At 37.8% G+C, this 13,197-nt stretch overlaps 1 long non-coding RNA gene across 2 annotated transcripts; it reads right to left on the bottom strand.

Moving 5' to 3' along the window:
* Nucleotides 1-1,829: 1,829 nt before the first annotated feature.
* On the bottom strand, nucleotides 1,830-5,886 carry LOC130378924 (uncharacterized). 2 transcript variants are annotated; one of them, XR_008895004.1, is made up of 6 exons: nucleotides 5,148-5,886; nucleotides 4,670-4,748; nucleotides 4,484-4,543; nucleotides 4,098-4,217; nucleotides 3,780-3,980; nucleotides 1,830-3,229 (listed from the first exon to the last, which is right to left on the bottom strand). It is a non-coding gene; the product is annotated as an uncharacterized LOC130378924 (long non-coding RNA). The 2 variants fall into 2 exon arrangements; XR_008895003.1 differs by having other exon boundaries at nucleotides 1,830-3,980; nucleotides 5,148-5,883.
* Between the last annotated feature and the right edge of the window lie 7,311 nt (nucleotides 5,887-13,197).

Raw genomic sequence — 13,197 nt, 5'->3', positions numbered from 1 at the left:
AAAATTTTGAAAGTCATAGATGTCACTGCACCTTATAAGGTTAAAAAGATTTCTGGAAAGCAAAAGGCACCCTGGAGAAAAGCTGCTTCTGTAACAGCACAGAAAAAAGAATGCAGGAAGGTTGAACGCATCTGGCGTAAAACAAAACTTCATATTCACCATGATATCTATAAAGAGAGCCTCCGTGCCTACAATTTAGACTTAAAAAGTGCTAGAGAAAGTGCTTCTCCAATATCATTAAAACCAACACTAATAATGCAAAAACCCTATTTGCAACTGTTGACAGACTTACCAACCCCCCAACACAAATTCCACCTGATCTCCATTCCACGCAGAAATGCAATGAGTTTGCAGCTTTTTATACTGATAAAATGGAAGGCATCAGACGTGCCATCAATATCTCCACTTCAAACAAAAATGTTGGACTACCACCCTGTTCAGGAAAAAGTAACGTGGCAAGGATGGCATGCTTTAATGGCATGCTTTAATGTTATAGACTCAAAATCTTGTGGAAACTGTGACACAACTAAAGCCATCCACCTGTTGCCTTGATACTTTACCTACCAACCTCTTTAAGAATGTTTTCGACTGCCTAGCAGTAGACATATTGCAGATAGTTAACAACTCTCTCCAGTCAGGCAATTTCCCAAAAGCTTTTAAAACTGCAGTTATTAAACCCTTTTTAAAAAAGCGGAACCTAGATGCCTCTATTATTAACAACCACAGACCAATATCAAATCTACCCTTCATAAGTAAAATCATTGAGAAAGTTGTCCTCCAGCAACTTAATCACTTCTTGGCATCAACTGGTTGCTATGACACCTTTCAATCAGGATTTCGACCCCTGCACAGCACTGAGACCACCCTTATTAAAGTTGTAAACGACATCCGTCTTAACACTGACTCTGGCAAAACCTCAATACTAATGCTACTTGACCTCAGTGCTGCATTCGACACTGTAGACCATACATTACTTCTGGACAGGTTAGAAAACTGGGTGGGGCTTTCAGACACAGTCTTAAATTGGTTCAGGTCCTACCTACAAAATAGGAACTACTTTGTTTCCATTGGCGACTTTGTATCAGAATCAACCAACGTGACATGTGGAGTCCCACAAGGTTCGATCTTAGGACCATTCAACATCTACATGCTCCAACTAGGGCAAATCATGCAAAATAACAATATTGACCATCATTGCTATGCTGATGACACGCAAATCTATGTATCGCTATCACCAAATGACTATCGGCCCATAGATCTTCTGTGCCAGTGCATTGAGCAAGTGAAAGAATGGATGTTCCGAAATTTCCTTCAACTAAATGAGGACAAAACAGAGATAATTGTATTTGGTTCTAAAACGGAAAGGCTTAAAGTAACCAAACACCTTCACTCTCTGTCCCTGAAAACCTCAATCAAAGCCAGAAATCTAGGGGTTATCATGGATTCAGATTTACATTTCGACAGTCACATCAAATCAGTTACAAAATCTGCATACTATCACCTTAAAAATGTAGCAAGACTTAGAGGGCTCATGTCCACCGAAGACTTACAAAAACTTGTATATGCCTTTATCACTAGTAAGCTTGATTACTGCAATGGTCTCCTTACAGGTCTCCCAAAACAAACTCTGAGGAAGCTTCAGCTTGTTCAGAATGCTGCTGCTAGAGTTCTAACAAAGACCAAATAATTGTAACACATTACACCAGTTCTGAAATCGTTACATTGGCTTCCTGTAGGTCAGAGAATTGGGTAACACTTTATATTAAGGTACACCTATTCACCATTAATTAGTTGCTTATTAGCATGCAAATTAGTAACATATTGGCTCTTAATTAGTCATTATTAAGTACTTATTAATGCCTTATTCTGCATGGCCTTATTATACAACCAGTAAGCCATTAACTAAGAGTTTTCCCTCAATAACCTCAGAATTATTGCTTATTAGCAGTAAGTAAGGAAGTTGTTGCATATGAATTATGATCTTAATATGCTTTGCTTAGTATGGACTTTATAAGGTGGTAGTACCACAAGAATAGTTATTCTCCCTTAATAACACTTAATGAATATGGTCTGTTCTTACATAAAAAATACACAAAACTACAAGTGTTAATAGTGTCCAAATAACTCTAAATTAAGTCTTTGTTACTTAGAATATGTTCCCCATACTAAAGTGACATCTTGATCATTACTAATTCACTAGTAATTGAACACTTATTAACCAACACATGTTCCCTAATCTAAAGTTGCCTCCTTTTTACACTTAGTTAATATATTATAGCACATAACTACTGCAATGAACAAGCGATGGGTTACACCTTTGAAAAAAATGGATCTATCTATAGGTTCCCTCTCATTCAGTGGTAGAATAACAAAGACAGCACAAGTACAAATACCTCATTTATTAAACCACTGGTTCAGGTTTTCCCAAGGCTGACAACAAATACTGCCTGAAAATTCAAACACTGACAAGTATCAATGTTTATAAACATGTCATACAATATGGTATCAAATGTATAAGCAGGTCATACTGTATGATAATACAGGTACTCTATTGTTGAACATCTGTGTGATCCTTTAACCAAAATCTGCCTGCTTAAAAAAAACACAATATAAAATACTGCACAATATTAAGTACAAAAATACAATAAATTGCACAATCTAAAAAATATAAAACCTGCACAGCTCAACATGAACTTGCTCTTCATCAGCTAAACTACACTTGTCAAAGCTTAGAACAAATGTACTGAACTGTACAAACATTGCACTTTCGCAGCCTAAACTTGCTCTATAATTACTGCATCAGGTGATTTATTTCCCCTGTGCACTAACAAGGATATATCTAAATCTGCACAGGTTAATATTTCACGTTTCCAATACAATACAACCGATCTTTAACTGAACAAAGCAGATCACTTAAGTCTTTAATATTTCATCAACAAGGGGAGGAGTTGGCCTTTGGCCTTCATGTCCTCTATAATGCTCTTCTTCTCAGGGGTAATGTGGGTTGCACACCTCTTAGCAAAGGACTGCAGGGTCTCAGTTGCAGGATCATACTTCAGGGTCTTGAAGGTTTCAGGATCCACAATGCTGAGCTCTGCAATTGCAGCAGTCATCTTGATGGTTCCCCGGTCCACGCCATTGATTCTGAAGGCTTCAGTCATGGTGCGGACTTTGCTTAAGCTTTTCAAGACTTTTTTATATCTGCTGATAACCTCAGCTGGTCCTTTTGCTGAAAAATATATAAAACAAAAACAAAAGAACACGAGAAATGAGCACAAACAACGGCTTAAGGTCAGCTGAAATTGCTCAAACCGGTCACTTCTCTTTTGATAAAAGTATGAAGCATATTCTAGGTATGGGACAATCTGCTCATCTACTGATATGATTACATGCACAATATGTGGTTCAGAATTCAATACAAAAATGATACTCTAAGATCTGTTTAGTTGGTAAGTCTTACGGTTCAGAATTATGTTTACTTCTGAGAGACAAATCTTTCTAGCAATACATTTGATGTTGAATAATAATTAGTGTGAATGCTGCAAAATAAAATGCTTTATTCTTGATGAAAGCCACATTTTTTACTTTAGACATTTAATTTTTATTTATCATCAAATTCCTAGTATATTCAGACTCTAGAACTGAAGATCTGTATTTTTGCCTCATAATTACTTCAGAACATATATTTTTAACAGCTCTTCCAATGCTTTTATTAATAATTACTTTTCATGACCACTTGTTGCTAACAGGGCAGGTGGTTCAAGTTATGCCATTCTTACCTCTCACATGAGCTTTTCCAAGCACAGCCACAGTTGCAGATGCAGGTGGCTACGTCCAACGTTTCTTCCGTCTTTGGATGACAACATCACTGTCCGAGGACTCACTGATGTTTGGAGAAGATGGGGGAATGACGTCATCTTCATCCATGTTACCATCGTCATCCTCGTCGTCGTCCTCCAAAGTAAATACTTTTGGTTGAGCTTTGATCAAATAGGAGGATAGATGAGACAAAGATCAGATTGTTATGAAGACATATCACACCTTTCATTACAATTACATTACATTTTGCAGATACAAGTTGCTCCCAAATCACTCACATGATTTCTTCTTTCCCATGATTTGCTCACGCAAGAAATTGCGCTCTTGCTCAAGATCCTTTATTATTTTTTCTTGCCATTGGATCCTTGCTTCTAGGAACTCCACTTTGGAGATTGATCCTTAAAAACAAAAATGAGAGCAGGATACAAAAAATATTATGATTTGACAGTATTGAGTGAGTGAGTGAGTGAGAGAGAAAGAGAGAATGATATGCATGTAACAAAGGTAGTGGACCAGATATGGTGTGTGCGGCTGCCTCAACTTGATTTGTAAGCACATGTATACTGACAAAATCTGCCAACAACTTTAATCTCAGGCAGGAAAAATCCCTAGCAAAAAATGAAACTCTGCTAAGATACACTGCTAGAAAATGAGTAATCATTACCTGATCCAATGCTGCTTATGCTGCTGCGACTTGGAGCAGAGCTTCCTTCAACTTCAGGACCTACAGTATGGCATAGGTACAACAAAATCAACATATGAATAGAGGACTTTCAATGTTTAAACACATTTGGACAAGCTAATTATTTAGGTATTAAAGTTACTTGAAAGTTGACAAAGAAAAATTTACCATCCAAATCATTTTTGGTCACCTCTGTCATCGAGTCATTTTTAGGGACTTTTAGGGACATTTTCTTCTTGGCCTTAGGCTGTAAAAATATAAATAAATTCATGTCACTATAACCGGCAAAATGTAACTTAAATAATCTACACAAGATTCAAAAGCTCTTCTTGTTCGAATGACTGCATAGTGCATAATTTATTTTTCATTACAAAATATGGTTCATAATATGGTTCATGCATTACATATGCACCTACATTCACATTTTATGTTAATGTTACAGTTTCTTTCCTACTATTCACCCAGCTCACGTGCACACTCACGCACTCAGCTAGCTTAACGTTACATTAGCTAATTAGCCTACACACTGCAGATAAATAGGAGGGTTTACTACTCTTTAACTATGTAAACGGCCCGAGGACGGGCGTTATGATGTGCTTACAAAACTCAGGGGGAGTTTCAATTAACAGGCTAGCGCTTAACTTACCATTTTTGTTTCACGAATTTCCCTCTTCACTCTCCAAACTGTGAACGAAACGGCAAATACCCACCTTCTCCGAATCTTTGACGTGACTGGTGGCTCCCTTTGGATGATTGGATGAGGATGTCACATGACAGCATAGTAACAGTCAATGATTGGATGAGAGCAACATATCGGAGGAACACGGCTACGGATTGGTAGATTGTTATGTCAATTACTGTAATGGCACTTCGCGCCATTCTTTGATGCAGGACTGCGAGACTGTTTACACATTTAGGCATCAAAGAAGACGGGTGCGCGGGGCAATATTATGAGCTTTGAATCTAATATTATTCCATAGGTATAGGTTTAACAAATATGTTGTTGGGTTACGAGTTTTTGAGTCGAATACATTTTAGACGGTGCCCCAAGGAAAACTACAAGTTCACCAGATGGTTAATGAAAGAAGGCCTACTTCGAAAATGGATGAAATGCCCCTCTTGCTCTCATGTTATGAAGTTGAAACGGTCCTACGGCAAAAAGGAGGCAGCATGGTGAGTAGAACAACTAGACATGTGCCTTATTTATTAATTCTTTCTTTGTGTGTAAGCATAGGGGAGTGTGCAGCATGCAGCCATCCAATTATATCTGCTAGAATTCAGTGGCAAATCCTATATTTTACGACAATTTTTTTAATACAGAAGTTATGAGTGGTGTACACACAAAATATGCTAAGTCACATCTAGACAGTCACAATACAAATCACACACACAGCTGTAGCTTTTAAGTAAGCTACTGTTTATTTGGTAGAGATAGGGGTGTTAATGTTTCCACAAAGTTCTATGTGTACAAAATCTGAAATGAAAAATGCCTTTTTACCAATTTTAGATCACATTCCTGGTCATATTGTTCACCTATTTAACAATACATGCCACCAATCAGCTTGACTTTAAACTTGTACATGCACAGGGATTAATTGATTGATATCACCCTTTTCATGCTGCGTGGCACGGAAGCACAAGTGGTGACAAGTAGAGTAGAGTAGACACAGCTAAATTTACTCAAATGTCTAACCCAATTTAAGGTGTAACAGTTGTAGATATTACTTGTCAAGTAGGCCTAGAAATGGGACTGTTCTGTTGTGCTTTGAGATTGCATGGGGGGAGGGAATCACAAGGACTACTACCTTGTTCAATCCCAATCTTAGCTGTTTCAACACTTATACATAAACATCTATGTCCCCCTCTCCATCTTCATTTATGTTACATTTTTATTAAGTGAAATCAGCACAGTATCATAGGTTTTTATTTTGTTACATTAACCTTTGGATTTAATCATCAGGACATGCCGAGATTCCTGTCACAAAGGGAAAACGGTGTCGAGGTCCATCCGAAGTGGCTCAATGTTTGAGAATTCTCACATTCGACTGCATACGTGGATGCATTACATCTACAGGTGCGTGGTTTTACATTGTATAATAACAAAAGCCATCAAAGACAAACTCTTAACTCGGACCATAATGTTTTCTTTGAATGTTCTCACTATACTGTTGGTTGGGATGGGTCCTATAAGAGCCAATGCTTACGAGACATGAGTTTATACATTATATGGGAAGAATTCTGAACATTGGTCGAATTTATCAAGTATGTGTAATTGTATAAGTACTGGGTTGCGAAGAGTCCAATGTAGTACAAAGGTCTTGTGGATTTTTAGGTTTTAGGTGGTTCCCGGAAATTGTCTCAAAATAACTTAATTCATTGGCGAGAAAAAAACCCACACAAGTTCAAAAGAACTTAACTTTTCTAAACAGACACTTCACTGTGCTAATTTACTCAGTATCCATTTTTTCGGTTGTTTCTTAAAACTCTTCAAAGATACAGCAGATTTAATTTGTTTTGGGATTTTATTCCATTCCTCCCCTCATACAGGGAATGTTCTTCACCCTACTTTGCTTTTGAGATTTGTTGTTTCCGGTTAAATACACTCTTGTATTCAGGCTATGAGTATCTGCTGTGTCTGCAAATGGGACTGCAAATGAGAAATTATGGTTATAATTATGACAACTTAAGAAATTGGTTTTAACCCCCCACTTCTAAATTGTGTCATTGAAATATTTATCTGGTTGATCTATTACAGATTCGCCCAAGGCCTTCGACTGAGACAAGTGGACATGCTGCAGGAAGGAATTACTCGGAGTTCTGCAACTCTGAGTAAACTTGCAGACAAGCTGCGGAGAGTTTGCAAATCAGGAATGAAAAGAATGAGAAGAAGAGGCAAGCAGACTGTTGGACAAAGAGCAGAGATTGTTATGATAGATGAAAGCAAATTTGCTTACTTAAACACTTATGAGTATTACTTTGATGCCAAATACATGATTTTGTGTCTAAAAACATGTATTTGATGTTGGTTAAGTCTGAGCTAAACTCAGCTACTGAAAGTAGAGACAATACATACATTTAAAACCTGTTTTTGCCTGAGGTGCTTGGAGGTGTATCTGCTGTATCTCGAGAAGTAACTACTGCATTATGAAATAAGATACATTGTAGTTCATTGATGCAATAGAGGGGAATGTCAGTTTTAAGAAACCACATTATTCCTACACCCCAGAACAGTTCAATATTTGTAAACATGCACCACTACTCCAAAGCTAGAGAGAACTTTTGAATTTTTGACTTATGATTTATTCTCTCCCATTTCCCACCATTATTGCAGAATCATTGTATTGTGAGTGCCATTGTCCTCATTTTGAAATATTTGCTCTTGTGAATTTCAGTACAACAGAGGACGGGCAAGCAACAGGAGTTCCTGGGTGTTCGGAATGCTAGGGATTAAGAATGACAGGAGGAGACCCATTCTTAAGATTGTGCATCACCGTTCAGTCAGGCATCTCTTGCCTCTAATAAAGAAGCATGTTTGTCGTGGAAGCTCTGTCATTTCAGATGGGTGGAGGTCTTACCGCCGTCTTCAGGATGAAGGGTACAATCACCTGACTGTCAACCATCAAGATTTTTTTGTCGACCCTGTTACAGGTGCACATACACAAAACCTGGAGAGATTTTGGGGTATTTGCAAGTCAACTATCTGGAGACAAAGAGGGAACCGCACACAAAAACTGTTGAGGGATCACTTAGATGTAATTGAGTGGACTTATTGGCGTGGAAAACATCACAATAACGGAACACTTGGAATGCTTTTGCATGACATTAGGAAAAAATATCCAGTATGAAACCTGTCTGAAATGTAGATGCAGATATCAAGTTGATATTTATACTACCGGTCAAAAGTTTCGACACACTAAATGTACTGTTACCTCTGAGAAAAATACTATTATCATGGACATGAAGGCCAAAGGCCAACTCCTTCCCTTGTTAAAGTATTAAAATGCAAGTGAGCTTCTTTGTTCAGTTAAAATTCTGTTATATTGTATTGGAAAAGTGAAATATTTGTGCACAGGGGAAATAAATCAACCTGATGCAGTAATTATAGAGCAAGTTTAGGCTGTGAAAGTGCAATGTTTGTACAGTTCAGTACATTTGTTCTAAGCTTTGACAAGTGTAGTTTAGCTGATGAAGAGCAAGTTCATGTTGAGCTGTGCAGGTTTTATATTTTTTAGATTGTGCAATTTATTGTATTTTTGTACTTAATATTAGGGCTGCACGATTATTGCCAAAATGATTATCACGATTACTTTGATCAATATTGATATCACGATTATTTACCACGATTATTCATTGAAAAATAAATCTTTCGAATTTCTACCACCCCCTTGTGGTAGGAGCCACACACTGTGCTCAGCGGCAAATTGCCGCCATGCCACGCCCCCCTCCCCCTGTTTTCACGCTTCGCGCCGGACCCACGCAGTCGCAGACAGGTGTACAGGGAGCGCTTGGTTTGCTTTGCAGTGGAGGTAGAGCGTTTACTGCATGGGCGGGGCTCGTTTCTTTTTTCGTTTTCTTTTTTTTGAGGACGCATTATTTAAAATTTAAATTAAAATAAATAAATAAATAAATTAAAAATTAAAAAAAAATATCACGAAAATATCGCGGGAACAATACGTGTCATCGTGGGACGCCAATATCGTCATCGCGATAAAAATTTGATATATTGTGCAGCCCTACTTAATATTGTGCAGTATTTTATATTGTGTTTTTTTTAAGCAGGCAGATTTTGGTTAAAGGATCACACAGATGTTCAACAATAGAGTACCTGTATTATCATACAGTATGACCTGCTTATACATTTGATACCATATTGTATGACATGTTTATAAACATTGATACTTGTCAGTGTTTGAATTTTCAGGCAGTATTTGTTGTCAGCCTTGGGAAAACCTGAACCAGTGGTTTAATAAATGAGGCATTTGTACTTGTGCTGTCTTTGTTATTCTACCACTGAATGAGAGGGAACCTATAGATAGATCCATTTTTTTCAAAGGTGTAACCCATCGCTTGTTCATTGCAGTAGTTATGTGCTATAATATATTAACTAAGTGTAAAAAGGAGGCAACTTTAGATTAGGGAACATGTGTTGGTTAATAAGTGTTCAATTACTAGTGAATTAGTAATGATCAAGATGTCACTTTAGTATGGGGAACATATTCTAAGTAACAAAGACTTAATTTAGAGTTATTTGGACACTTAACACTTGTAGTTTTGTGTATTTTTTATGTAAGAACAGACCATATTCATTAAGTGTTATTAAGGGAGAATAACTATTCTTGTGGTACTACCACCTTATAAAGTCCATACTAAGCAAAGCATATTAAGATCATAATTCATATGCAACAACTTCCTTACTTACTGCTAATAAGCAATAATTCTGAGGTTATTGAGGGAAAACTCTTAGTTAATGGCTTACTGGTTGTATAATAAGGCCATGCAGAATAAGGCATTAATAAGTACTTAATAATGACTAATTAAGAGCCAATATGTTACTAATTTGCATGCTAATAAGCAACTAATTAATGGTGAATAGGTGTACCTTAATATAAAGTGTTACCGAGAATTGATTTTAAAATCATGTTGCTAACCTATAAATCCCTGCATGGTTTGGGCCCAAAATATTTAACTGATATGCTTCCACTACATAAGCCTTCTAGACCACTAAGATCCTCTGAGACCAATCTGTTAATTACCCCCAGAGTAAACACGAAACATGGGAAAGCAGGATTTAGTTACTATGCAACAAATAGCTGGAATAAACTCCCAGAGGATTTAAGACTTGCCCCAAATCTGAGCACCTTTAAAACAAGACTGAAGACTTTTATGTTTGCTTTAGCTTTCTGCTAAATCTTAAATACATTGCACTTTCTAAAAAGCTTTTTTAACTTTGCCTTTGTTTTCTATTTTAATACTAAAATGCCTTTTTAACTTTATTTTTTACCCATTTCTTTGCATATGTTTTCTTTTACTTATCTTTTATTTTATTTTATGGTATGACAATGTTTATATGTGAAGCACTTTGAGTGTGCCTTGTGTATGAAAAGTTGCCATGCCTTGCCTACAAGACCACTTCTCTACCTCCTGAGCTAAACCAACCCCCAGCCTCCTCTCCGCTGATTTATTACCTCTGGGTCGGTCCGCATCCGCCCTTTTTGCTTCCTTTACATTCCTCTCCCTTCTCCCTCTGATCCAACCCGTTGTCTCACCAGTGCTCTGTGTACCAAGATGTAATGATCTATACCACATGGCGCTTCGACGTGATGGAGAGTGTCCAAGAACCACAGAATCACCAATCCCAGTGGTGGTTCTACGTTTTTTCTAAAACAGTGAATATAGGTTACATTCAGGGATCAATTACAGAACACATCCAAGCGCACAAATAATCTATTCAGTACAATGCAAAATTCAGTCTCTCTCTCTGTTGTCTCTGTCCAGCCCCCACCGGCGGTTTTTCCTTACTTATGTTCCTTCTCTCTCTCTCTCTACCTCTCTTTACCTCTCTTTACCTCTCTCTCTACCTCTCTTTACCTACTTCCTTTGCTTTCGCAAGTCTCCCTTACCATTTTCACTTTCAGTAATCCTTTTCTTTCCTTTCTGGTTTATTCGTTTTTGGACACACTCCAAAACTAGATTATTAATCTCAAAAGGCCATTGAAAGATACGAATCTCCCCAAAGAAAATTCTAACCGGAAAGCCTTCTCCAATCTCATCGCCAATTCTCGTTGCCAATCCACACACTCTTCCTCTTTCCTTCTTCTTCTTCTTCTTCTCTGTCTCACTCTTCACAAATTACTTCATCTGACCCCTCTAACTCAACTCAATGCAAACTCTTTCTCACTCACTCCTCACTCACTCGCTCACATATATACACCTTAAAATAAGAATTCTCTGATTGTCATCTTTGGAGCTGTAACACATGACAACTACATCCGAATCGAATGACCTGGCCCACCAGGATTCACTTTTAGGACACACTACCAACCACACACATACATACGCGTACACCAAGTATACACACACATACCAAATTCAGAAGAAGGGAAAAGGTAAATTTGTTTTCCGCTTCTGTTAGCTTTGTAATTTATTATCACTACCTCCATGTCCCTATACATTATTGGATCAAAAAGTCCGTCCCATGGGCCATATAGTGCCTGATCCTTCTGTTCTTTCCTCCTATTTCTCAGAGATTTTTTCATCTCACCTTTAAGCAATATACGGTCTCTACTCAAAATCTCTACCGCTGTTGGTGCCATTTATAATTATTACTCTATTTATTTATTTCGAAATACACTATTTATTGATACAATCTATTAAGTTTATTTTACTCGTTAATTTAGATGTAATTTCTTTATCTCTAAGGCTGCAGATGTGCGCCTTTCCCCGGCGTTTATCTCCCTCCCTAAGATTGGAATGTGGCCCCCACCCTGTTTTCTATTTTTAACCCTGCAACTGCAGGCCCCTGCTTTGCTCGTCCCCGCTGTTTTCCCTGTGCTTATGCTCGTCCACGTTTTCTGCTTCTCCCAGCTTTTGCAGTTAGAGTCAGCGCGGTAGTGTTTAATCAATTGTTGATTAAGCAATACAATATTGTTGATTAATCCTATTGTTGAATCAAAAAGTTTTAAACATTTATTCATCACTTTACTTCAAACAAATTAACTATTCTTTATCCGTCTAGTGTATTTATGACAGAATCAACTAAAAAGAAACCGGGTCGTAAAAGCCTCCGAGGTAATTTAATCCTAACACGACTTAAATACAGCAATAAACCGATTTATAACTTTTTTAATGGTATATTGAAAAATGTCCGAATCTTTGTAGTTCATTACAAATAAAAGGTTGACCGAGCGTAGAAACTGGCCTTTTGATTAAAACATGAACAGTCGGATGGATAATCAATCAACCAGAATTTCAAACAAGAACCTATTGCCACAAAGCACCAAGATCAGAATTAAAGATTGGCCCCACCTCCAGATCCGATATCTGCAGCTCAATCGAATCAAGTTTAGGACACATTCAAACGATGCTTCAAATAACTAGCCTTTTCCTTCAAAATAATGGTTGAACACATAAACACTCGACCAGATCAACAACAAACAAGAAACTCCTCAAAATACCTAATACGGTACCCCAACCAAGAAACGTATCTATTCAAAAGTGCGAGAAGCCCGTTTTCTCAAGATGCAAAGATCGGAATTAGAAATTCCCCCCGCATGGAGAGGGAACTGCAGTTCAACTGGTCCAAGCAAAGAATTGAAAATTCACTAGTCGGCATCCCAAGGAAGCTCTTCTCAAATAAAAATGAATTAATCGACGGCAATGAATTCCAACCCTGCTCTCTGGGATACTCTCAGACATCCAACAGGTACTTCAATCAGGACCTGCACTGTCCTTCATCCTCCAGATGACAGCCACAGGACTTTATTGTAGGCCTATTTAACCAAAACATCAAAACACCAATAACAACAAATCGTATCAAATGGGAGCCACAAAGCGTCTTGGTTATTTAAAACCACAGAGCGCGTATGGCCTATGTGCGCGCGCACGTCAATCTCTCCCGGAGCCCCCGTATCTATCTCTCGCTCATTATCTATAATTTTGGTTCGTTTGATCGAAGAGACACTTTACCTGCTGCTCAG

Source organism: Gadus chalcogrammus, unplaced genomic scaffold (assembly GCF_026213295.1).
Source record: "Gadus chalcogrammus isolate NIFS_2021 unplaced genomic scaffold, NIFS_Gcha_1.0 GACHA117, whole genome shotgun sequence".
NCBI lineage: Eukaryota > Metazoa > Chordata > Actinopteri > Gadiformes > Gadidae > Gadus > Gadus chalcogrammus.
The sequence above is the reverse complement of the archived record's forward strand: the minus strand, read 5'-3'. Positions and strand labels throughout refer to the sequence as shown.